This window comes from Bos indicus x Bos taurus, chromosome 29 (genome assembly GCF_003369695.1).
Source record: "Bos indicus x Bos taurus breed Angus x Brahman F1 hybrid chromosome 29, Bos_hybrid_MaternalHap_v2.0, whole genome shotgun sequence".
Taxonomy (NCBI): Eukaryota; Metazoa; Chordata; class Mammalia; order Artiodactyla; family Bovidae; genus Bos; species Bos indicus x Bos taurus.
Window position 1 is genome coordinate 48743718 of NC_040104.1, and position 26192 is coordinate 48769909.

The window sequence follows — 26192 nt, forward strand, 5'->3', positions numbered from 1 at the left end:
TTTGCAAGGTCCAAGTGATCCCCTGAAATATACTTTGTTATAACCTCCACCACTTTGCTTTTAATTTTAAAAAGTGTTATTTGTGTTTGGCTGCACTGGGTCCTCTCTGCGGCACGTGGGCTTTCTCTGGTTGCGGTGCTCAGGCTGCTCACCGCAGCGACTTCTCTTGTTGCGAAGCATGGACTCTTGGGCACACGGGCTTCAGTATTTGCAGGGCGTGGGTTCAGTCGTTTTGTTTCCCGGGCTCTGGAGCACAGACTCAAAGAGCACACAAGCTTAATTGCCCCAAGGCATGTGGAATCTTCCCCGGGCCGGGGATCGAACCTGTGTCCCCTGCCTTGGCAGGCAGATTCTTAACTGCTGGATCACGGGGGAGGTCTGCGCCTCTACCACTTGAAAGGTGAGAAACAGTGTAAACAACCACGTGGGTCAATGTATTTGTCTTCCAGTATAAGATTTTTTTTTCTTTGTTGTGTTTTAAACAAACCACCGTCCCACAGACAGAACTCCTTAAAACCCGTTTAACTTTTCATGTTAACATTAATGATAATTAATTTCTATGACCCTTGAATTAGTTTCTTTTACATTTTTCTTTCTTTGGGAAAATGAACATGCTGTTTTGTTAAGTGTGTGTAAGAAACCACTGGCAGAGCCACCTGGATCAGGTATTGCTAAGCTTCATCAGTGTTTTATCCAGTACAGGACACTGAGTTGGCTCGTGACATAAACAGCTCACATGGTTGCCACCAGTCCCTTGAAAGCAATTAGCATTTTAGCAACCCACCCCAGATGCTACCTGATAGAAGAGGTTTCCGTGAGGCGCGAGATCACCTGCGAGGCACTGTTGTTGAGCGGGTCCCGGTTCAGAGGCCAGCACACAGAAACTGGAGAGATGCTTCCTCAGGGCTCCTCCACATCCTTCACAGGTGCAGATCTGTCCACATCCTGCTGAGAAAGATGGACGTGTCTGACCTTTGGTGGGAGCAGAGGGTCGGTACCAGGACAGATGCTGGAGGTTAGGCAGCGGCCAGGGAAATTTGGCCAAGGCAGCTTGGATGTGTGCCTTAGATAATACCAGCCATGCAGAATGATCCTGGAGATGGAGCAAGGGAGTAGAGGATAAAAAGGCTATTGAGACAATCGTTTGATTAGTTTCCCTTTTCAAGTTTAGAAATGAATTCCTAGTCATCATTGCTTTCGTACAACCTGCTCTTTTGATAGTTCTTACAAAACGGTGGTGATTTTGTTGTTGAGTTGAGTTTAGTTCCTACTTTAAGACTGTTAACTTATTATGAAGGTCGTTTCTAACTCATAGCTATGGGGAACAGTTTGCTGTCAGCTGGCTTGTGTTTCTCATTAGATAATTAAACCCATTCCATGGACTTGATTTTGAATTGTCCACTCTCAAATTCAGCATTCAGTTCAGTTCAGTTGCTCAGTTGTGTCCGACTCTTCAGCATTAAAATACACATATTGGATATCGCTTAGATACTTTGCTGGATTCTGGAACTAGCAAAATGAAAAGAATGGACTGTGATCTTCTGTAAGATATCATATGGAAGGCATATGTGTAAACCAGTAACTACCAAAGGGTGTGATGGGTGAATGTAGCCACAGAAATGCTAAGGTAAAAGCTGAGCATGAAAGAGGTCATTACCAACTTTGCAGGAGGAATGTGTGACTCAAAGAAGAGTTCAGAAAGGAAATAATACCTGAATCATGTTACCAGAAGGAGAGAAATTTACCAGAAAAGGAAAAGACATGATGGAGAACATACTGGACAGAGCCACACAGCATGAGTGGAGTTGCATAGATGGGAATTCTTATATAAGTTAGTCTTTTTTCTTTTAAATTTATCTCTATTGAATTGTAGTTGGATTATAGTGTTGTGTTGAACTGCCACTTTAAGCAAATTGACTCAGTTTTATATATATATATATATATATATATGTATGTATATATATATGTGTGCTTACATATATATGTATTATATGTTACATACATGTAGTATGTATATGCATGTATGTATGTATTCTTTTCCATTATGGTTCATCACAGAATATTGACTAGTCCTCCTGCGTTATGCTGTGGGACCTTGTTTATCCACTCTATATGTAAGAGTTTGCATCTGCTAACCCCACACTCCCACTCTTACTGTCTACCACTGCCTCCCTCTTGGCAATCACTAGAAGAATATATAATGCTTCATGAATTTGCATGTCATCCTTGTTCAGGGGCCATGCTAATCTTCTCTGTATCATTCCAGTTTGTTAGTGTATGTGCTGCCAAAGCAAACACAGTTTTAAACCACTCTGGATGGGAAAGAATTGACTTACAGAATCTAAAAAAAATAAAATTGAAAACAAAAAGAGCCAACTGAAGCACTAGATTCTGGCTCTATTAACAATGGCATAGAGTATCACTGGCGCTCCCTGTGGATACTTAAGCAATAGCTGTTCTTAAATGTAGGTGAGAACCGTCTTCCTTAAATTTAGGAGAGGGAATCGTAGTAGTAGGTTTAGAAGCTGCTTTCCCCTTAGACCAGCAGATGCCTCGTGTGTACCTGTTGAGTGGGTGCGCAGGGGGGTTCCGAGGTGAGAATTCTAGCCTCCTTTCTACAGTCACCGATGGGGGGTGTCACCTCGGGCATGTCACTTAGCAGAGTCTCTTTCATCTTGATCAAAATTAGCTGTTTGTGTGTCTATCTAAATTCTCCTTCCAACTCTGATCTCATTACCTATCAAAACACCTTGTAATATAGTTTGACACATGAAGGACAATAATTCACGTGTCTCAACAGTTGCCTCATACTGGATAACTGTATTCCATAATACAATTCCATATCTTTTAGATTACTTAGTAAAATGTATTTTATGTAGTGATAACCTCATACCCTGCAGAAGCCATTTACTAGGCTGGAGAAGCAATTACTTTAAAAAATAATATTTAGGGGCTTCCCTGGTGGTTCAGTGATAAAGACTCTGCCTGCCAATGCAGGAGACTTGGGTTCGGTCCCTGATCCAGGAAGATCCCACGTGCCTCGGAGCAGCTAAGCCTGCACACCACAATTAAACCTATGTGCTGGAGCCCGGGCGCTGCAACTGCTGAAGACCCCAATCCCCAGAGCCCGCACTCCACAAGAGAAGCCACTGCCCTGTGAAGCCCACGCTGTGACTCGAGAGAAGCCCAGGCAGCATCAGAGACCCAGCACAGCCACAAATAAATTATCTTAAAAATATATTTAGGAAAAACTATAACAATAGCCAGCTTCAGTGAAAGAGTTAAACAAGCTTCCTCTCTCCCTGGCAGAGAACACAAACTTGTCCATTATAACACCACCAAGCATCTCCTCGACTTGGTGTCTTGTTGTAATTCAGTCGCCCTCCGTGTGTGATGGGGTGCGTCACGTCATCAGAAGGCACCGTACGCCATGGCAAAGATGCAGCTTTGAGCAGCATCTGCCTCTTTGTGCCTATAGGTCCCCAGGAAGCATCTGATTGGCTTACTGACCCTGCTGCCCCGGGGACCACTCCAGCCAAGAGGGCTCATCCCCGCCTGCAGTAACAGATGCATAATGTAGTCTGCTTAGGGAACGTGTTCAGGTTCTTTTCTGAATCAAAATTCCATTTGTTTGTTTGTTTTTATTGATATAACTTTGCTGGGAATTGCCTTTGCGGTATGTGTTACTAACAGAGCTGGAACCACCACACTAGAGTGCTTTCAGTCTTTGCAAAACATAGGTGTGCCCGTTACAGCTTTTAGGAAATCACTCGGCTTGGGGAAGAAAACATTTGTTAATATTTGGACCTCCTGGCCAAACATCATTCTAGTTTTCAGAAATTATCAGCAAAGCAAAGGAGTGTTCAGAGAAGGCTCTGGCCTCTCCCTGGCCCCCTCCACTTGAGACTTCTGACTTACATTCACCAAATCTGAAAGCCCTTTAGTGCAAGCTTCCTGCTCCCCTCCCCATTCCATATTCTATATTAAATTATTAGCATTCTCTATATAAACTCCTTGGGAAACCAGAACCCTTATTATGACTTCTGGATTTCATTTTCCTTACATAAGCATTTAATGATAAAACAGCTTTCATGAACACTTAACATTTCAGTTCCTGTTAAATGTTCTTAAATTTCATAGTAGAATGCTATGTTCATTTCCATGTAGCATGCTTAAAAGTGGCTTAAGGTAGCGAGCAGTCCCCAACCGTTTCGGCTTTGTGGAATTAGCTTTGTGGAAGGGATTAGCTTTGTGGAAGATAGTTTTTCCAGCGACCAGGGGTGGGATGGTTTCGGGATGACTGAAGTGCATTATGTTTATTGTGTGCTTTATTTCTATTATTATTATATCAGCTCCACTTCAGATTAGACCCCAGAAGTTGGGACCTCTGGTTGAAGGGGCTTGCACATTGCTAAGTCAACCTGACTTCTAGGAAAACCTTGTATAGCTTGCAGGTGATGGATATTTATATTGACCTACAAAGATCCAGGAAGTTCATGGGGCCCTAGTTTGTGTTAATCCCACTATAAAGTGTGCTTGAAGCAGAGAGTTTGGGGCTTAAAAAAGCTGAAGATCCCCATGAAGATTAACAGTAAGATATAAAGCAGAGATAGGAAGATTGTATGACATTTCTTTTAGACCTTGGATTTCTTTAATCCCGAGGTGTGTTGGGTTAGTGCTTATCTTCATGAATGGATTTCCAAGGTGAATTTCACTCTCTGCCTCTCTAATGCTTTATTTTTATGACTGCTATTACTGGTGTATATTTGTTCATCTCAACTGTGTACCCGTCACAAAAGCCAAGGCCCCTGACTAGTCTTAAATGAGATAAGTACAAGTTTGGAGCCAGCAATTCAATTTCAGGTATACTCTTTTTAATTTGTTTGAAGACTTTATGCCATCCCTCAAGCTAAAGGACAGAATCACAGTTGACTCAAGGGATAACTTGCCATCTTTCAAGGGTAACCTCATAGAGTCTTTAAAGAATTTGGGGAACTTGTATAATAAAAAAGATTGTTTCCTTGAGGATGTCCAAGGCAGAAAAACATGGAAAGCTCACTTAGATTTTAAGCTCATTTTTATTTCTTTATTTGATTGTCAGAGCAGTGGTCAGCAAAGCCCAACCTGTAGGCTGGCTGCCTGATTTTGTTGGTTTTAAAAAATTTATTCATTTATATTTATTTGGAGGATAATTGCTTTACAATATTGTGTTGATTTCTGCCGTACATCAACATGAATCAGCCACAGGTAAACATATGTCTGTTCCCCCTTGAGAGGGAGGGCTGGGAAGGGAGGAGGGAGGGAGGTTCTGATTTTGTTCAGTTTTAATGGGACACAGCTTTTACCACACAAGGCACAGTTGAATAGCTGCCACAGAAACCTTCTGAATCACAAAGCTTAAAATATGTACTCTCTGACTCTTAAGTTTGCAGAACCCTGCCTGAGGATATCATTGATGCTTAATATTTATGAGGATAATTTAATTAATAATTATAGATTGTAAAAGGAAGAGTCTTAGATTAACATACACACACTACTACATATAAAATAGATAGCCAACAAGAACCTACCATCTAACACAGTGAACTATACTTAGTATCTTACAAGAACCTGTAAGGGAAAAGAATCTGAAAAAGAATAGATGTATTTGTGTGTATTGGAGAAGGAAATGGCCACCCACTCCAGTCTCCAGTATTCTTGCCTGGAGAATCCCACGCACAGAGGAGCCTGGCAGGCTGCGTCCATGGCGTTAGCAGAGTCAGACGCGACTGAGCGAACAGACCTCCAGAACCAGCAGCACCGCATGCATGCATAACTCAGTTGCTTTGCTGTGTGTCTGGAATGAACACCACATTGTAAATCCCCTATGTTTCTTTTCTTTCTTTTTTAAAAAATGCTTATTTGTTTGGCTGTGCTGAGTCTTGGCTGTAGCACGTGAGATCTTCAGTGTTTAGCTGTGGTGTGAGGGGTCTTCAGGTTGCAGCATGTGGAACCTCTAGTTAGGGCATGTAAACCCTCAGTTGCAGCATCGGGGGTCTAGTTCGCTGACCAGAGATCGATCCCAGGCCCCCTGCATTGGAGCACAGAGACTTAGCCACTGGAACACCAGAGAATTCCCCCAAATCAACTGCATTTCAATTAAGAAAAGGAAGTGGTCTTGTCAGTAAGTCCGCGCGTTACGATTTCTGCCTTCCCCAAAGTGAACACTGCTTGATGCTCATAAAGGATGCAGTGGGGAAAAGCCGAACCAAGACTGCCCGTGGATGGCTTCACTCAGCCTTAGTTCATGGAGATATTCTGGAGCCTCCGTTCTCATTTTCCATCCAGTTTCACAGTGAGTGGGATTTCACATCCGAGTTCTGGTCCCAAAGGATTCAACAGTTCCAGAAGTCAAGGTTAGAGTGAGTGGTGATCAGCCTCTCAATTCCGAAGGGGCTTGGAGGACAGAGAGAATACCCATCGTAACCAAATCTGTAATAATAATTTAAATTCTACAAATTCCAGGACTCTAGCAGCTTGATTTAGGAAATCTTTCCTGTCTTTTTTTTTTTTTTTAAACAAGGGGAAAATATACAAACAGATTAAGGTACACTTAGAAACCCAGCTGGCTTGTTTTTCACCTCCCAAAGGAGCACTTGACTCCCTGTTACACTGTTTTCCCTTTTTATCAAATTGCTAAGAAACAGTAACTCAATTGATTTAAATGATTTCTATCACACATAGCCTTTAAGACAAGTAATCGGTTTATTATGCTCAGTCATAACGGTGGTATTTTACTTCTATGAATTGTATTTTCAGCAGCGCTCATAAAATACCCAGTTTGACTTCGTTTATTAACTTTCTCATTTTTCCATTAACTGATGTTTTTCTGTCTCAGATAATTTGCCTGCCCATTGATATTGCATAACTCAATAGAAATATGTCTTTCAAAAGAATGAACAGATCATTCTTTGAGGCTTAGATAAGATGATTTTATCTGAATATATCATGAAGAATAATGCTTCGGTTGTTGTTTTAGTCAAATTTCACATTTAATGTTGTAATCTGAATATCACTTTGAATTTAATTACATTAATTTTGTGGCTCGCTATTTAGTACTTTCTTATTGCTGAGAGCCTAGATATTTAAACAAAATCATTTTCTACTTTTTAGATAAGATATTCAGTTTTAATTTATTCAGCTCTTATCTGCAAAATTAATTAGAAAAGATGCCTGGTTTTGTATTAATAAGTTTCAGTTTGGTGTTTTATTCTCTGTTGAGTCCCTCTCAGTCTGTTGCTGAAGCCATCTAGGCCTGCATAAGGCATTTGCATTATTTTTTTTTTAGCTTCCTCCTGTTTTATTGGCAAGTGACCATGTGTATGGTAATTGAGCAATTGTCTGCTTACTTGGGTTTATGGAATTTACATCAGCAAGTTTTAGAGATCTTAAGTTTTGGTCTCCAAACAGACTTGAAGAGGAAGCTTTCTGAAACACTGTCATTTGGTTAAAAATGTATTTGCATTTAATTGAGTGACAGTCACTCTCAAAACACTGAAGCTGAGTGTCCCTTTCCTCTCAGCCACACCTTGTGCCTTTGTAATCACAGAGACTGGAGACGGGCAGCTCGCCAGCCTCGCGGGGATGCACAACGGCCTGGGAGAGGCGACGGCTGCGGACCAGGCCCCGGGGAGCCTGCAGTCAGCCCACTAGACCTTCTCCTGCGGCCTGTTGCCTCTGCTGCCCACCAAGTGCTGGTTTTCCTTCCTGTCTGACAGCTGCAGGTCCTGAACTTGAGATAGGGAGGTGGCCTTTGTCGGGCCCCCAGCCAGGGCAGCAGAACGGAGCTTTGAGCTGTGCCTGTGACTTGATCACTCTGTGGTACACCTTTCTGTCCCCTTGGCCTTGGCCTTTCTTATCATGTGTGACTGACTCTTCATCAAGAGCACCTCTGCCCTGGCTGCGTCCCAGCAGCGTGTCCCCCTCTGTCTCCACCCACTCTTTCCGGAACTGCTCATGCCCTGCCCCCTTCACCTGACACTTCCGGTCCATTCCCGCCCGTCTCTGCCTTGTGCTTCCCTGACCCCCCTCACTGTTTCAGCTCCCCAGGGCAGCCTTAATTTTTGGTTCTAATTCTGTGACCAGTGCAGCTGGTAATATGATAGGGATTGCACTGAGTCTGTAGACTGCCTTGGGAAGCATAGTGACTATGACAATGCTCATTCTTGCAATCCAAGAACACAATACATCTTTCCATTTGTGTGGTCTTCAGCTTCTTTCATCAGTGTCTTATAGTTTTGGGAATATAGGTTATTTGCCTCCTGAGGTGGATTTATTCCTAGGCATTTTATTCTTTTTGACAAGACGGCAAATGGGATTGTTTCCCTAATTTCTCATTCTGATATTTTGTTGTCAATGTATAGAAATGCAACAGATTTCCATATATTAATTTTGTATCCAGCAACTTTACCGAATTCATCAATGAGCTCTAGCGGTTTTCTGGTCCCAGTTTTAGGGTTTTCATGTCATCTGCAAACAGTGGCAGTTTTAAGAAGAAGGGATGCAGTCTTTGATAAGGAGAAACTTGGCAGGGCGCCTGGGGTTGGGGAGAAGAATACATGACCCGAAGCTGCGGCGAGATGCTGGGACCAGGGTGCACGTGTGGACGAGTGTGTTAACAGTGGCCGTGGAAAGGTGTGCAGCGAAGGAGACAAAAGGCCGAAAGGACTCTGAAGATGGGCCAAGGAGCTTGGCATACAGACAGGCAGTTATAGCTGCTGAGAGCTGCTGGGACTTGGTGGCTAGGGATGAACAGGAAAAGTTCAAGTTTTACATCACCGTCTGCTCTTTCTGCCTCTGTAACTGGGCTTGCTCACGTGGTCTCAGAAAGTGGGGACTCACAATACTAGGAGCTGGAGCTTATCTCTCTCGCCCTTGTCCTGCTCGTTGCAGTCACCCAGCCCCTGCCAACCTGCTTAATCATGCCTGTCCGTGTAAAGGTCAGGCATCCCCCTCCCTGTCTTGACTGCTGTTCCCATACATGTGAAACTGCTTAGTTTAAACCAGCCTATTAGCAGCTAGTGTTGCCCACTAGAGTCTGTCTATAAAAACTCTGTAACCCCTTTGTTCAGAGCTCAGAGCTTGGAGTGTTAACTCCTCTGGGCCTGACGGCATAAGAAACCTGAGTTCTCTAACTCTGCAAGTGTGGTGCTTGGTTTCTCGAGTACTGGTTTCTGCAACAGGGAAATCCTGCCTTGCCCTGTGTCTGACAGGCAGTCCATGGATATTTATTGAATGGCTGCAGATGGCATCTGGACTTTATAGGTCTTCCTGTAAGGGAAATTAACTGAGTTGGAGAAAGGAGAAGCTAGAGACGGCATAACCCAGTAGGATTCCAGTATTATTCATTTTGCCTCTTCTCTGTGTGTAAGATTCACAAGGAACTGGAGATTCACTAAAGGAAAACACTTCAGAATCATATTCTTAATTGATGTGTTTTATTTCGTTCACTGTTCCGTTAAGTCGTGTCTCACTTTGCGACCCCACGAACTGCAGCATGCCAGGCTTCCCTGTCCTTCACCATTTCTCAAGTTTGCTCAAACCTTTGTCCATTGAGTCGGTGATGCCATCCAACCACCTCATCCTCTGCTGCCCCTTCTGCATTTGCCTTCAATCTTTCCCAGCATCAGGGTCTTCTCCGATGAGTTGGCTCTTTGCATTAAGTGACCAAAGTATTGGAGCTTCAGCATCAGTCCTTCCAGTGAATATTAAGGGTTGATTTCCTTTAGGATGGACTGGATTGATCGCCTTGCAGTCCAAGAGACTCTCAAGAGTCTTGTCCAACAGTTCGAGAGCATCAGTTCTGGAGTGTGAAGTCAAGTGGGCCTTAGGAAACATTACTACCAACAAGGCTAGTGGAGGGGATGGGATTCTAACTGAGCTATTTAAAATCCTAAAAGATGATGCCATTAAAGTGTGTTTATGTATACTTTAATATGTATGGGGACTTCCCTGGTGGCTTAGCTGGTAAAGAATTCGCTTGCAATGCAGGAGATCTGGGTTCCATCCCTTGGCTGTGGAGATCCCCTGGAGAAGGGAATGGCTACCCACTCCAGTATTCTGGCCTGGAGAATTCCATGGACTGTATAGTCCATGAGGTTGCAAAGAGAGGGACACAGTGGAGTGACATTCACTTTCGCTTATTTATACCTAGGAGAAGTGATATTGAAGACTGTAGGGAGCTTAGACCAAGTAGAATCTCTGATACATGGGCCTTGCTCTTGCCTCTTCTCTGTCACCATGTGTCCCTGGGGCAGATACGAACACTGCCTGCCAGCCAGCCCTGCATTAGTCTAAGTCAGTGCTTTTCAAACTGAGTTACGATCCCATCCATGGATCATGCTGTGAAGTCAGTGGGTTGCAGAGAGCATTTGAAATGACACATTATAAAATATAATAGAGATCATTGCATTGCACATCATGAGCGTCAGTTATGTTTTGTGACAGAAAATACATTTCTTATTGCAGGTCACCAGGAAGTTTGAAACACAACATTTTAAGTGAAAGAGCTCATTACTTAGGAATATCATAAATCTATCTTTAGCTCTGTGTGTAAAGAGATCATGTGATTTATTACACCAGCCGGGACACATTTCAGAGGGAAAAGGGTAGCTCTTAATTAGACCACAACAGGTGTAAACTGGGCCTGCCTCAAGCTAATTAAGAATTATGGCCACTCTGCCTGTATTAGCCAGAGTTCTCCAGAGAAACAGAACCAATGGGATATATAGATCTATATACATCTAGATCCATCTATCTCTGTATGGAGCAGAAGAGACGGGGGGAAAGGGGGTGAGGGGATACTGAGATTTATTTTAAGGCATTGACGTACATTCTTATGGGGGCTGGCAAGTTGGAAATGCATACTACAGACCAGCAGTAGGCTGGATACGCAGCTAAAAGTTGATGCCTCCATCTAAGTCCAAATTCTGCTACAGGCAGTAGGCAGGGTTTCCATAGTTCAGGCCTGGGGGAATTCCTTCTTCCTTGGGAAACCTTTGAAGATCTTGAAGCTGATTGAATGAGGCCCACACACGTTCTGGAGGGTAATCTACTTTACTTGAAGTCTATTGATTTAATTATTTATCACATGAAGTAATACCCTGGGACTTCTGTGATGGTCCAGTGGTTAAGAATCTGCTTGCAGGTGCTGGGACACAGGTTCGATCCCTGGTCCAGGAAGACTCCACATACCTTGGGGCAACAAAGCCTGCCTGCCCTGGATCCCAGGCTCCCCAACAAGAGAAACCACGGCAGTGAGAAACCCACGTACCACAACTAGAGAGCAGCCTTGGTTCCCCACAGCTAGGGAAAGCCAGTGCGTAGCAACGGAGGCCCAGCATGGCCGACAGAAAGGAAAAATTCAGAATGAAAATACACCTTCACAGCAACATCTAGACTGGTACTTGACCACACAGCTGGGCGTCATAGCCCAGCGGAGCTGTCATAGGAAATTACCCAGCACACCACTTAGGGAGGAGAGGTGGTGGATGAACATAGCTCAAAGCTTTCCTTAATGCCCTAAGCCTGTGCTGAGGCCGGACAATTTTTTAGGAGTTTTGTCGTGCTATTTAATTTTATTTGTAGTTATTGGCAATGGATTTATTGAGTATTGCCAATTTGACCTTGTGGCTTCTTAAAATAATTTTTTAGAGAAGAAAAATATTTTTTCACTTTGGTGGTTTAGATCACTTTTTTACTAAGCATGAGTTATATGTAACTTTGTATTTGAAGCTGTTTTAACATTTTATAAAATGTTTATAATGAAATATTTCATGAAATATTTAGAGAAGAATGTTCCTAAATAACTTTGCTGTTTGGGACACATTGTTTAAACTATAGAAACTGCTGTAAAAGTATTATTTTCCATGTCTCTTGCTGCAAGAGAAAGTATGAGGTGTCTCAAGTGCCCAGAAAATCCACAAAAGCATTAATTTTCACCAAATGGCAGGAACTCACCACTAGGCAGCTTTGCCCTGCAGTAAACTGCAACAGAGTAACCAGTAAACCCTTAGCAGAAACCTGGCCTTGTTAGGATCTTTGGAGAAGGAAAGAGAATTCTGCAAAGTTCTATATTGAAAAATATACAAATGAATCGCTCATCCTTCATCTTTGCTGACCCAATAGTCAACCTAGTGCTTAATTCCTTAAGTGTTGCATTTCCCCTACTTTTAGAAGGATTGTTTGCCAACTATAGATCATTTGGAAGCTGTTGAAGAAGCCTGAAAAAGGAACAGAAATGAAAAATAGTAACTCTGATCAGAGTGATCAGAGTACAGTAGGATCATTAACATTTGAGCGTTTCCTTTCCACCTCATTTTCTGTGAGCTTTTAACACGTGAAAATTGCATGGCTTACATACGTCTGTGCTTGTGCTTTTGTCAAGTGACTTTATAAGGGAACGTTTTCCAGCGACAATAAGTACCTCCCGTAAGTCTTGTCTGTCGTCTTCATCATGTGAGATGTAGTCTTCATCATGTGAGAATGTCACATTTAAGTCATTCAGAGTTCTTCCCTGCCGGACATTTAATATATTCACCTGTTCTCTTTTGTTATTGTAAATAATGCTGCAGTGAACTGCTTTGTGAATGAAGCTTTTCTCTTGTTTGGATTTCTTTAAAAGAACTTTCTGGTTGCTTAGGAAAATTACCATCGTGAGCTTCCTACTGAGCCCTGCCTGTTCTGGGTCCTGAGGTTGGCCGGGAGTGACCCAGCCCTCAGCACCCTTGGAGACCTTTATGGAGGGCTGAGCTGCTTGCTAAGTGGCAACAGAAAGCTACTTTTTTCAGGGGAGCCATTAACTTGGGTTGAGAAGGATGAGATTCAGTGGATACTGATCAGGTGAGAGGCCCTATGGGTCTTGGAATGTTTCACTTCACAAGGGATTAAGGGAGCCTTGTGAGTTGAGGACTTGAACTCATAGGCCAGGAGAGCAAGGTGGGTCTGCGACGGAAATTCTTGCTGGGATTGCTCCCTGGCACTGCATCACAAATGTGATGTTTGGGAAAGAGGATGAAAGGAGACTGTCACGCTCATGGTCGTGTTTATGTGCATCATTTCCACTGACAGCAAAAGCACAGTATGAGCTCATGCCCAAGTGCTTCTCTTGACTCTTGAAAATAAATCTGTTGTAAGTAGGATCTTCATCAGCAGTTAGTCTAAAGAACTCTCATACTGCCTTATTTCTCGGAGCATGTGGCCAGGCAAGTTTGAGGTCACCACTCTAGAAGCCCCTGATCATGATGCAATGTGGAGAGAACTCAAGTCACATTTTAGGGACCCGGAATTGCTCCTGTATCATCTGCTGGATGTTGTATCTGCATCGTCGTCTCGTGCAGCTGTTGTCAAAGCTTTGCTTCCTTCTAGAGTCTTTGATGTTGCTTCAGAGCATTTACCTGGCTTAATTCTCAAGCCAGGTAAATCTTGACCTAAAAGGCAGTCTCCACTGCTGATTGGCTGTGTGACACAGACTGTCTGCCCTCCTGTGTGTCTGCTCCTCTGCAGCATCAAGTGTCACATCTACTTCCGAGAGTCGTGTTGGGGATTGGGTAAAGAGAGCAGTGCATGCAATACTCAATACATGCCGGTGTTTGCTACACAAAGCCATTTTTATATTTATTAACGGCTGTCCCTAATTCTCTCTAGATTTTTGTCCTTATGCATGAAATTTCAGTGCCCTGGTAGGTAGCTCTTCCCAGGTATCTATACTGAGACTGATGCTAACTGACATGAGAGTCACAAGAAAGCCAAAACTGGCAACACAGCTCCTAAGGACTTCAGTCTTTGGGATTCTCTCTCCCTTCCTGTTTTCTTCATATTTTCATTACTGACTTTGTATGTGCTGGGGATTTTAACTTGAATAAAATGCCATTTATGACCTCACAAAGTCTTTGTGGCCTAGTACTTCCCAGATTTCTAGCATGTAGATGCATAAATTAAAGTATTCTGAGGATGCTCTCGTTCACTTATGAGACACCCTGGGAGTTCTCTGGTGTGAAAAGCTCTTTACACTCCCTTTAGTTTGATACCGAGAGTTATCTCTGCTTTGACAGGAATCTTTTCTGGAAGGAATGGGTTTCCACCCTTCAGAGTTTAGACACTGTCTGTCAGCTGAGCAAAGCTTCAAGGACCTGGCTTTTCCTGGCGTGGTTCCTGGTTCTGTCAGCCGCCACTCTTCTTAGAGATGGAGATGAAAGTCCGCCTCTCAGATCCGGGAATAAGTCTGGGAGGGACAGAGGTCCCTCTGTTACATTCTGGCCTCTGACTTCTGATTTCTGATGGGCCCACTCTGCTACTCTGGTGCCTGTTCTGTGTTGTTTTGCCTCCTGAGTACAAAGCCTGGAGACTGTGGAGTGTTGCACAGCAGTCCTCAAATGAAAAATTAAGAGAAAGCATATTTTTGCATTTGTCATGGAAGCTTCCAGAAATTTCAGTCTTGGATGGAAAGTAGTTTTATGACACTATTTCCTCAGTGCTGTCTTGATTCCTGTCTTTGGATTTTGGGTTAGTCAATGAGTCGATCACTGGGAAGTGTAATAATAGCTATGACATTGATTTAGGGTTGGACTTCTCATTCTAGTCTCCTGGGAAACTTAGTGGATGGAATCTTAGAATGTCTGAGTAGGCAGTAAATAAACACTCATCCTCATTTTGAAGAATGCAAAGGCTTGCAAACTGAGATGTGAAATATTTAAGAAACTCTTAAAATCTCATAGCATATCAGAGTTGAAAATACTTTTGTGGTTATCTAATTTACCTTTATGCATTTTAACAATGAGAAAACTTAAAGCCAACTTAAACTATTTCCCTGTGTTAATTAGATAGTGATTAATTGGAGGTAGAGACACTGGGTTTGGAGCCAGCTCTCCCTCTTATTAGCTTTTTGACCTTGAGCAAGTTATTTAACCTCAGTGTCCTCATCTGCATGCAAGGGGGAAATAGTTTCAGTGTAGCTCATAGGGCTGTTTTCAGTTAAATGAAATAAGCCATCAGGTCAGTTCATTTCAGTAAACTTTAGCTATTATTATGATGGAGTGTGGAGAATCATGAAACAAATCCTCTCTGAGCTGATCTGCAAAATTACATTTTCAACAGGTGTTCATGGTGGGTGAGGAGGATATTCCAGGAAGGAAGGACACAGAGACAGGACTTGAGAGTCTTAATGGGAACATTAGGAGTAATCCAGCTTGACTCTGCTGTGTAATGCATGAATTCAAGAAGGGAGATTCAGATCCGAAAAAAGTAGTTGAAACCTAATCATGGCTGGTCTTGGATACCAGGACATGGAATTTAGAGTTCAGTCGTGTGTGTGTGTGTGTGTGTGTGAATGAGTGTGAGAGAGAGAGAGAAAGAGGGACAGACAGACAAAGATATTATTATACCTGGACTAAAGGAGAGTAATTGACAAAGTTGTACAGGAAGGGAAGTTTTCTTTTGATAAAGTGGAGTTACAGCTTGTAGTCTGACAGTGTATGTTAAAAACTTACAAATATGTCTCATTCTTGCCTGGCGATTCTTGATTTTAGAAAAGTATGCAGAAATAATAGGTTAAAACTAACACCTTAAGTTTCTAATAACGGGGGCATGGTTAAAAGATGGCAAGTTTATATAATTCAATATTATCTAGTGATAAAATGATATTTCTTTTTAACTGACATAGATCACTGAGATAATGCTAAAATGACTCAGAAGGTGTAAAATACTATGTTTATGTGATCTCATAAAAATATATGTGCATGTATGATGGCCCAAGCCTTAATTCATAAAAGTCTGGCAGGGATTTAAACCGAAATATCAATAATGGTTACATTTGGGTGACTTTTTAATTGAATTAAAAATATATATAACATATCATTTCCTATTTAACCATCCTTAAGAAAACAGCTCTGTGATATTAATACATTTACTGTCTTCTGCAGCCATTTCCATCTCTAGAATATACGTGATTTTTCTTTATTCTTCATGCTTTTATCTAGTGTTTGAATTTTTTAATTTTATAACTGAAACAAAATTTGAGTTAAAAAATACACAGTAAGGTTCCAGTGTTCACAGGGATACTATTGCTGGGATGAGGGAAATCACGCCCTGACTCGGTTCACGACTGGCAGAGTGGAGAGGAAGCACGGGGACTGAGAGCGGGCCAGGCTGTCCTCATGATTTTATTACAGCGTCTGATCCCCCTGGATCAGATGTGCTTTTCTCTGAGATACATTTGGGACACCATATTTATGGGAACTGGACTTAGGAGCTGCTGGGGACCTGAAGGCATTTGGTATGCACCGTAGACTGTATGGCAAGCAAGCCACCAGATCCATGATCAAGCTGTCACACCAGCTTCAGGAAACCCCGGGACCCAGGGCTGGCCAAGGTCGCATATCTAAGGAAATGTCCACAGAGGCCCCAGTCCTCGCTTTGGCACATCGCTGCTTGTGCCTCTGTGAGAGCATCAGGGATCTCCATATCAGTTTCATGCTGCATATAACTGAATTCTCTGATGCCCAGATTCCTTCACTTACAGGGACCTTTGTTGCATTAGTATTAATAAAAGGTCTCAAAGTAGCAAAACACCAAGCTATTTAAATTTATTTTCTGCAACACATGGGCTCCAGTGCTCTGTTCTAAAGCAGAACTGAGAATATTTTAGCACTTTTCTCTTGTATGCTCTGTCTTACTAGGTATGTTTATTATACAGTGTAAAAGCCAGATTTCCCCATAAGATAGAAAAATAACTCCATAAGGAATCGTCCTTCAAGGAAAAACACATGGTTTCATTTAGGGACATTTCTCAGAAGTTCACTTCGTCTCCGCAGACATGGAGCAAAGCTACTGCACAGAAGCGCAGTGGCTCTGGTGGAGGTGAGAAGGAACATGACGGGGTGTCTGACCCCAGGGCTTCATGATTTCCTCTGTGGATGGCAGCTGAAGTCAGTACACATGTAAACATCTTCATGGGAGACCTGTGCTTCCGCGAGGCACACAGTTCTTAGGATGGTGGCAGTGTCCCTGGGTGAAGGGCTGAACAGGACTGGGAGGGTGGAGCCTGGCCCAGAGCCTTGAACGATGGGTGACAGACAGGGAGGTGATACATCAGAAGGTGTCTTCTGGATGGAAGGAAGAGCCCAGTAGAAGTGCAGAATCGGGGACATACATTGTAATGTTTGCATAATGGGTTTCCCCGGAAGTAGAATTAGAGGCAAGGATTGGAATGCAAGTCTTCTGGATGGAAGGAAGAGCCCAGTAGAAGTGCAGAATCGGGGACATACATTGTAATGTTTGCATAATGGGTTTCCCCAGAAGTAGAATTAGAGGCAAGGATTGGAATGCAAGTCTTCTGGATGGAAGGAAGAGCCCAGTAGAAGTGCAGAATCGGGGACGTACATTGTAATGTTTGGATAGTGGGTTTCCCCGGAAGTAGAATTAGAGGCAAGGATTGGAATGCAGGTCTTCTGGATGGAAGGAAGAGCCCAGTAGAAGTGCAGAATCAGGGACATACATTGTAATGTTTGGATAATGGGTTTCCCCGGAAGTAGAATTAGAGGCAAGGATTGGAATGCAAGTCTTCTGGATGGAAGGAAGAGCCCAGTAGAAGTGCAGAATCAGGGACATACATTGTAATGTTTGGATAGTGGGTTTCCCCGGAAGTAGAATTAGAGGCAAGGATTGGAATGCAAGCCTTATATTTGTGGGTGATCCCAGGAAACAGTAGCAGGGGGTTAGGAAATGGGGACAAGCGGGGAGAGAAGCCAGTGAAGGGCGGGTCATGAAGACGCTGAGCTCGTACACCCAGAGGAGCTCAGCCCTGCCGGGGAGCTCTGGGAGATGTGTGTGACATACCCCAGACTTAGCCCAGCCGAGGCCCAGGCAGCCCCTGTTGACAGCACTCGGATCCCTGCTGCTTGAGCACGCTCCCAGGGGCATGGATGCTGGCCCTTCCAGAGTGCCGTGCACAGCTGGAACGCACGTCTGTGGTGGGAATAAAAATATCTCAGCTGTTAGGCAGAAATCTTAGTTTCTCCAACCAGACTCCTGGGACTAGAAACAAAATATCACATAAATGGTAATGTTAAATTATTTGGCTGCTATGAACTGAAAGTTTCTGTCTTTCCAAATTCATATGTTGAAACCTAACACCCAATATGATGATATTTAAAGGTGATCAGATCAGATCAGATAGGTCGCTCAGTCGTGTCTGACTTTTTGCGACCCCATGAATCACAGCACGCCAGGTCTCCCTGTCCATCACCAACTCCCGGAGTTCACTCAGACTCAGATCCATCGAGTCAGTGATGCCATCCAGCCATCTCATTCTCTGTCATCCCCTTCTCCTCTTGCCCCCAATCCCTCCCAACATCAAAGTCTTTTCCAATGAGTCAACTCTCCGCATGAGGTAGCCAAAGTACTGGAGTTTCAGCTGTAGCATCGTTCCTTCCAAAGAAATCCCAGGGCTGATCTCCTTCAAAATGGACTGGTTGGATCTCCCTGCAGTCCAAGGGACTCTCAAGAGTCTTCTCCAACACCACAGTTCAAAAGCATCAATTCTTCGGCACTCAGCCTTCTTCACAGTCCAACTCTCACATCCATACATGACCACAGGAAAACCATAGCCTTGACTAGACGGACCTTTGTTGGCAAAGTAATGTCTCTGCTTTTCAATATGCTGTCTAGGTTGGTCATAACTTTCCTTCCAAGGAGTAAGCGTCTTTTAATTTCATGGCTGCAGTCACCATCTGCAGTGATTTTGGAGCCCATAAAAATAAAGTCTGACACTGTTTCTACTGTTTCCCCATCTATTTCCCATGAAGTGATGGGACCAGATGCCATGATCTTCGTTTTTTGAATGTTGAGCTTTAAGCCAACTTTTTCACTCTCCACTTTCACCTTCATCAAGAGGCTTTTTAGTTCCTCTTCACTTTCTGCCATTGGATTAGAGGTGAGACCTTTGGGAAATGATTAGATTTAGATGAAGTCATGAGGGTGAGGTCCTCAGGATTGATTTAGTGCACTTGTAAGAAGAGATTAGTTAAGTTAACTTCAGTCACTCAGTTGTGTCTGACTCTTTGCGACCCCATGAACCTCAGCACACCAGGCCTCCGTGTCCATCACCAACTCCCAGAGTCCAACCTAACCCATGTGCACTGAGTCGGTGATGCCATCCAACCATTTCATCCTCTGTTGTCCCCTTCTCCTCCTGCCCTCAATCTTTCCCAGCATCAGGATCTTTTCAAATGAGTCAGCTCTTCGCATCAGGTGGCCAAAGTATTGGAGTTTCACCTTCAAAATCAGTGCTACCAATGAATACCCAGGGCTGATCTCCTTCAGGATGGACTGGTTGGATCTTCTTGCAGTCCAAAGAACTCTCAAGAGTCTTCTCTAACACCACAGTTCAAAAGCATCAATTCTTCTGTGCTCAGCTTTCTTTATAGTCCAACTCTCACATCCATGCATGACCACTGGAAAAATCATAACCTTGACTAGACGGACCTTTGTTGGCAAACTAATGTCTCTGCTTTAGCAGTCTAGGTTGGTCATAACTTTCCTTCCAAGGAGTAAGCATCTTTTAATTTCATGGCTGCAGTCACCATCTGCAGTGATTTTGGAGCCCAGAAAAATAAAGTCAGCCACTGCTTCCTCTGTTTCCCCATCTATTTGACATGAAGTGATGGGACTGGATGCCATTGAGCTTTAAGCCAACTTTTTCACTCTCCTCTTTCACTTTCATCAAGAAGCTCCTTAGTTCTTCACTTTCTGCCATAAGGATGGTGTCATCTGCATATCTGAAGTTATTGGTATTTCTCCCGGATTCCAGCTTGTGCTTCTTCCAGCCCAGTATTTCTCATGATGTACTCTGCATATAAGTTAAATAAGCAGGGTGACCATATACAGCCTTGGCATACTCCTTTTCCTATTTGAAACCAGTCTCTTGTTCCATATCAAGTTCTAACTGTTGCTTCCAGACCTGCATACAGGTTTCTTAAGATGCAGGTCAGGTGGTCTGGTATTCCCATCTCTTTCAGAATTTTCCACAATTTATTGTGATCCACACAGTCAAAGGCTTTGGCATAGTCAATAAAGCAGAAATAGATGTTTTTCTGGAACTTTCTTGCTTTTTCGATGATCCAGCAGATGTTGGCAATTTGATCTCTTGTTCCAGTGCCTTTTCTAAAACCAGCTTGAACATCTGGTAATTCATGGTTCACGTATTGATGAAGCCTGGCTTGGAGAATTTTGAGCATTACTTTACTAGCGTGTGAGATGAGTGCAACTGTGCAGTAGTTTGAGCATTCTTTGGCATTGCCTTTCTTTGGGATTGGAATGAAAACTGACCTTTTCCAGTCCTGTGGCCACTGCTGAGTTTTCCAAATTTGCTGGCATATTGAGTGTAGCACTTTCACAGCATCATCTTTCAGGATTTGAAATAGCTCAACTGGAATTCCATCACCTTCACTAGCTTTGTTTGTAATGATGCTTTCTAAGGCCCACTTGACTTCACATTCCAGGATGTCTGGCTCTAGGTGAGTGATCACACCTTCGTGATATCTGGGTCATGAAGATCTTTATTTTATAGTTTTTCTGTGTATTCTTGCCATCTCTTCTTAATATCTTCTGCTTCTGTTAGGTCCCTACCATTTCTGTCCTTTATTGAGCCCATCTTTGCATGAGATGTTCCCTTGGTATCTCTAATTATCTTGAAGAGATCTCTAGTCTTTCCCACTCTACTGTTTTCCTCTATTTCTTTGCATTGATCACTGAGGAAGGCTTTCTTATCTCTCCTTGCTATTGTTTGGAACTCTGCATTCAAATGGGTATATCTTTCCTTTTTTCTGTTCCTTTTCATTTCCTTTATTTTCACAGCTATTTGTAAGGCCTCCCCAGACAGCCATTTTGCTTTTTTGCATTTCTTTTTCTTGGGGATGGTCTTGTTTCCTGTCTCCTATACAATGTCAGGAACCTACGTGCATAGTTCATCAGGCACTGTCTGTCAGATCTAGTCCCTTAAATCTATTTCGCCCTTCCACTGTATAATCATAAGGGATTTGATTTAGGTCATACCTGAATGGTCTAGTGGTTTTCTCCACTTTTGGCAATAAGGAGTTCGTGGTCTAAGCTGCAGTCAGCTCCTGGTCTTGTTTTTGTTGACTGTATAGAGCTTCTCCATCTTTGGCTGCAAAGAATGTAATCAATCTGATTTCGGTGTCGACCATCTGGTAATGTCCATGTGTAGAGTGTTCTATTGTGTTGCTGGTAGAGGGTGTATGCTATGCCCAGTGCACTCTCTTGGCAGAGCGCTATTAGTCTTTGCCCTGCTTTGTTAACAAGCTCTTGTAGTTTCACTCTGCCGTGTACAGCAAGAAGGGGTATGTCTGCCACCTAGGACAGGGGATCTTGTCAGACACCAGTGTTGCAGGTACCTTGATCTTAGTCCTCCCAGCCTTCCAAATTGTGAGAAATAAATTGTTTAATCTAATCTATGATATCTCTTATAGCAGTTTGCACTGACTAAGACAATGGCAAAAGAGGTTTTGCAGATATAATGACATTCATCAAACAATATAATTGTTTTTTAGTTAATAAACTAAACTATATTTGGGCCTAATGTAATTCTGTGAGCTCTTGAAAATGAGGGTGTTTTCTCTAGCTATCAGCAGAAAGAAACCAGATTCAAAGCACAGGAAGGACTCGCTATGCCATTGGTGTCTTTGACTGTGGAAAGGACTATGTGGAAAGAGTCTGAGGGTAGTCTCTGCCTGCTGAGAGCAACCCAAGCTGGGCAGCTGGTAGCACACCAGGGATCTCAGTCCTGCAACCATAGGGAAAGGATCTTGCCAACAATCCTTTGGACTACAAAAGCGATTCTTTCTCAGAGCCTATAGAGGAGAGTCCAGTCCAGCTGGTAACTTGATTTTGGCCTTGTGAGACCCTAGGCACAGCAAGTCCACTTGGACTCTTGAGACAGTAAATGGATGGAATCTAGTATAATAAGTTGGTGGTGCTGGAAAAAAAAATGCTCTTGGACAGTGATGCTCAGAGGTGTTTGTACTTAGAACCTTTAGCACGTAACAAAGAAAGAGATAAAACGTCAAGTTATATCCATAACATGAATGGTCACGGTGGAGAGGTGTCAGTGGAAGAAACTGAGAATAGAATGGATCAGAACGGGCTTCCATGGTGGCTCAGACAATAAAGAATCTGCCTGCAATGGTGGAGAATCAGGTTCGAACCCTGGGTTGAGGAAATCCCCTGGAGAAGGGAATTACAACCCACTCCAGTATTCTTGTCTGGAGAATTCCTTGGACAGAGGAGCTTGATGGGTTACAGTCCATGGGGTCACAAAGAGTCAGATATAACTGACCAACTAACACACACACACACGCACACACACACACAGAGTAGATTGCCATGCAGTGTCTTAGAAATCAGTCAATGTGAAGGAAAATTTCAGTAAGGAGGGACAGTCGAAAGGAAAGTAGTATTTTACCAAAAACATAGTCATGATTGTGCTTTCATGATTGGATAACCCCAAATTATCCAAATATGCATTAATTGAACAGTCTGATGGAATAGGCTTGCTCTGAAAGTTGCTTCTAATTCTGGCTTTGCTGTTCGCTAGCTCTGTGACCTCAGGAACATCTCTCAACTTTTCTGGATCTCAGGTTCCTGTTGGATAAAGTGAGGTGGTTGTTTCCAGTCTCTCCCAGTGCCAAGAGGCAATTTATTTGGATGCAAAGATATGGTAGCTCCCGCCTCACTCCTTGTCGTCTATTAAGTTCATAAGTGTACTGCACGTTAGTCAGAGAAGTAATCTAATTTCACAGTTAAATAAAGAGCTAATTTAAATGACTATTGAAATTAAAATGTTCATGGAATTCATCTGCTGGCTTTAATAAATGCACTCTCCAGCGTTCCCCAAACCCCGCCCATTCTCGAAAGCCCACACCCTGTATCTTCTCTGCGCCTGTTCCTCTGTCTCCAGATGGACTCTAGAATCTTATTGTTACATGCTGTTTTACTTTTATCTATGGCCATTTTGGCAGCAGGAATTATACATGTTTCCCTGACAGAGCTTTACGTGGAGCATGTGTTTGAAAGATTAATATAAGCAATTGCTTCTGAAACAATTAATCTTGTTTTCCCATAGTAATGAAAAATGAATAATCAAAAGCAATAAATTGTGCCTGGAAGATGATAAATACTTCTTCAAGCATTTTAACACTGACTGTGAATTGCAGCTGACCCCCAGATGGGGAAGGATGAATATGACCAGTGGAAATTCCACAGTGGGTGCCGCCGAGCTTTAATAATGGTCTTTAGCTGCTTGATTGATTTCATCGTTCCCTATCAGAACCTGGAGGACTGGCTGTCTGTCCTGCTGATTTAAATCTCGAAATGGCATCTTGTGCCTCTTAGGGGAATCTGTGTTTAAACCACTATAGAGTGGTTGTCTTCTTTTTGTTCCTTAACTAATGTACAGACACAAGTGGAGCTGTGTTAGGGTTTTAAATATAAATAGTAACAACTGAATAATTCTAGATCCAGTCCCTGCAGATGGGGAACCCTGGAGGGATGTGTTTTATCCAGAACGTCATCAGTTTCGGATGTGAAGCCACTTGAGCAAATTCAAGAAGGAACCCTCGGAGACTTATTTTTACTTTCAGCTTCTTTTACTTACCATCTTCTATAGGCACATTCATGAACCAGGGCTTACTTTAGATGTAATATGTTTTGGAAAAAACAGTGCATCTCTTCCATGAGAGATTCTGTGAGGTAATGAAGCCCTGAAATAAGTGAATGGCCTTCTTTTGAGGTGTAACACTTCAGAAGTTTATGTGGGCACATGTGGCATTCAGACTGCTATGTGCAATGTCTCCATCCATGCATACATACGTGTGTGGGGGTGCATGCTCAGTCCTGTCCAACTCTTTGTGACCCCATGGACCGTAGCCCACCAGGTTCCTCTGTTCATGGAATTTCCCATGCAAGAATACTGAAGTGGGTTGCCATTTTCTACTCCAGGAGTGCTTTCTGACCCAGGGATCAAATCCATGTCTCCTGCGTCTCCTGCATTTGTGGGTGGATTCCTCACCACAGCATCGCCTGGGAAATCACATGCATGCATGCATGCATGCACATATAATATAGCTGTGTCCATACTTTCTCTGCATTGAAGAAGCAAAAATTACTTGGAAAGTGTAGACGCAGCTCACTTTACAAAGCAGCAGTCAGGTGCAGAGACCCCTGACATTTTCTGCAAAGCTGATGGCAAAGGGAATCAAGATAGGACCCCAGTCAAGCTCCTTTTCACCGTGTGCCACTGCCTGCATTTAATGTGTTTTAATGTGTTTGTATCCGCCTGCTGCTCTGGTACCCAGAGAGGCCATATTTTTATGCTACTGAATCAAAAAGCTGATGTGTCCTCCTTCTCTGATGAAGCTTGGCAGGTAATCATGAATCCCAAACTACATCTGTGGACACTATATAGTGTAGTTTTTTTCCATACTACCTATTAGCTGAGATTTTGGGCTGATGTGTATGTATGATCTTTAGAATTCTCTGAAACAAAGGTAAGCCTTCCCTTGTATTTCCAAGAAATGCTACTGATCACAAATGTAACAGTGTGTGATACATGTAAGCCCTTTGAAAAGTCTACAGTGATAGGCAAACACAAATCAATAGTTGTCTCTTGATGGACTGGCCAAAAGTTGATCCTTCTCGTGTCTGTCTTGATTCTATTGTACTTGTAAACATAACTATATTAAAAGTTTTGTCAAGGAATAGTTTCATGTCTTGTTTGTATTTTCAAAGCTGGAAATATAATTCTGAAATCTAAATCAGGGAGAGAAAAATCAATTCAGCTGATCCGTCTTTTGAGAGTAGAGAGGTTCTTCCTAGTTTATTGTTTCTAAAAATAAGCTTTCCAAATTTGGCACTGCTGCTGGGGAGCAGGGATGTGATGTCAGCAGCTGAAAGTCCTCCAAGTGTACGGCACACACGGTATTGTCAGATGCTTACGGAGCTACTGAGAAAATTCCTGACATATGTGTTTTGTTCTAAGAACTTAACACAGCACGCTTTTTTTTAAAAACATTGCTTTTATAGAAATGTTCTGATTCTCCTGGATTCTTTTGAATTGTTGCCAGCATGTGATTTGGATCCTTGACTTGGCCCTGCGAAGAGAAGTTGAAAACCAGAGATGAATAGCCACGCAGTCTCTTACACTTGAGGACTGTCCAGTTAATATTTCAAGTCGCCAAGGCCAGCCTCGCAGAAAGCATGTATTTTATTTTCGTTCTAAAACATTATGTTCTGAGCTATTTCCTGAAGGGCTTTTGCAAGAAACCAATTCATTCTGTGTGGGAAGATGACTGTTTCTCAGTGAGTTCTCTTTCAGGTCCTTGTTCCAGACTGCTATTGGTGATAGGCTTATAATAATATTAATAAGAAAAAGGGATAATGAGAAGGTGAATAAGAAATTAGGAAGAAGGGAAGGATGAGGAAGAAGAGAAAAAGATCATAATGATGTCCTTCCAGTAATTTGAAAGTGTGTTAGTCATTCAGTCGTGTCTGACTCTCTGCGACCCCATGGACTGTAGCCCGCCAGGCCCCTCTGTCCACAGAATTCTTCAGGCAAGAGTACTGGAGCAGGTTGTCATGCCCTCCTCCAGGGGATCTTCCTGACCTAGGGATCAAACCCAGGTCTCCTGCATTGCAGGTAGGTTCTTTACAGTCTAAGCCACCGGGGAAGCCCTCAAGTAGTTTATTCTTTTATAATTTACAAAGTGAGTTAGTGAGATAGTTGATGTCACAAGTGAGGAAACTGACTCTTTGGTGTGACATTGTTTTCTTAAGTAATAGAGCTAGAGCTTAAATAACAGAGCTAGAGATTAAGTCGGAGAAGGCAATGGCACCCCACTCCAGTACTCTTGCCTGGAAAATCCCATGGATGGAGGAGCCTGGAAGGCTGCAGTCCATGGGGTCGCTGAGGGTCGGACATGACTGAGCGACTTCACTTTCACTTTTCACTTTCATGCATTGGAGAAGGAAATGGCAACCCACTCCAGTGTTCTTGCCTGGAGAATCCCAGGGACAGGGGAGCTTGGTGGGCTGCCGTCTATGGTGTTGCACAGAGTCGGACACCACTGAAGTGACTTAGCAGCAGA

General features: G+C 42.9%; 1 protein-coding gene and 1 non-coding gene across 2 annotated transcripts in view; one reads left to right on the plus strand and one right to left on the minus strand.

Annotated features, from left to right (window-relative positions):
• The window catches only part of FAT3 (FAT atypical cadherin 3), an 801278-nt gene that overhangs the window by 230921 nt on the left and 544165 nt on the right, over positions 1-26192 (plus strand).
• On the minus strand, positions 2190-2298 carry LOC113886607. The gene has a single exon (XR_003509493.1). It is a non-coding gene; the product is annotated as a U6 spliceosomal RNA (small nuclear RNA).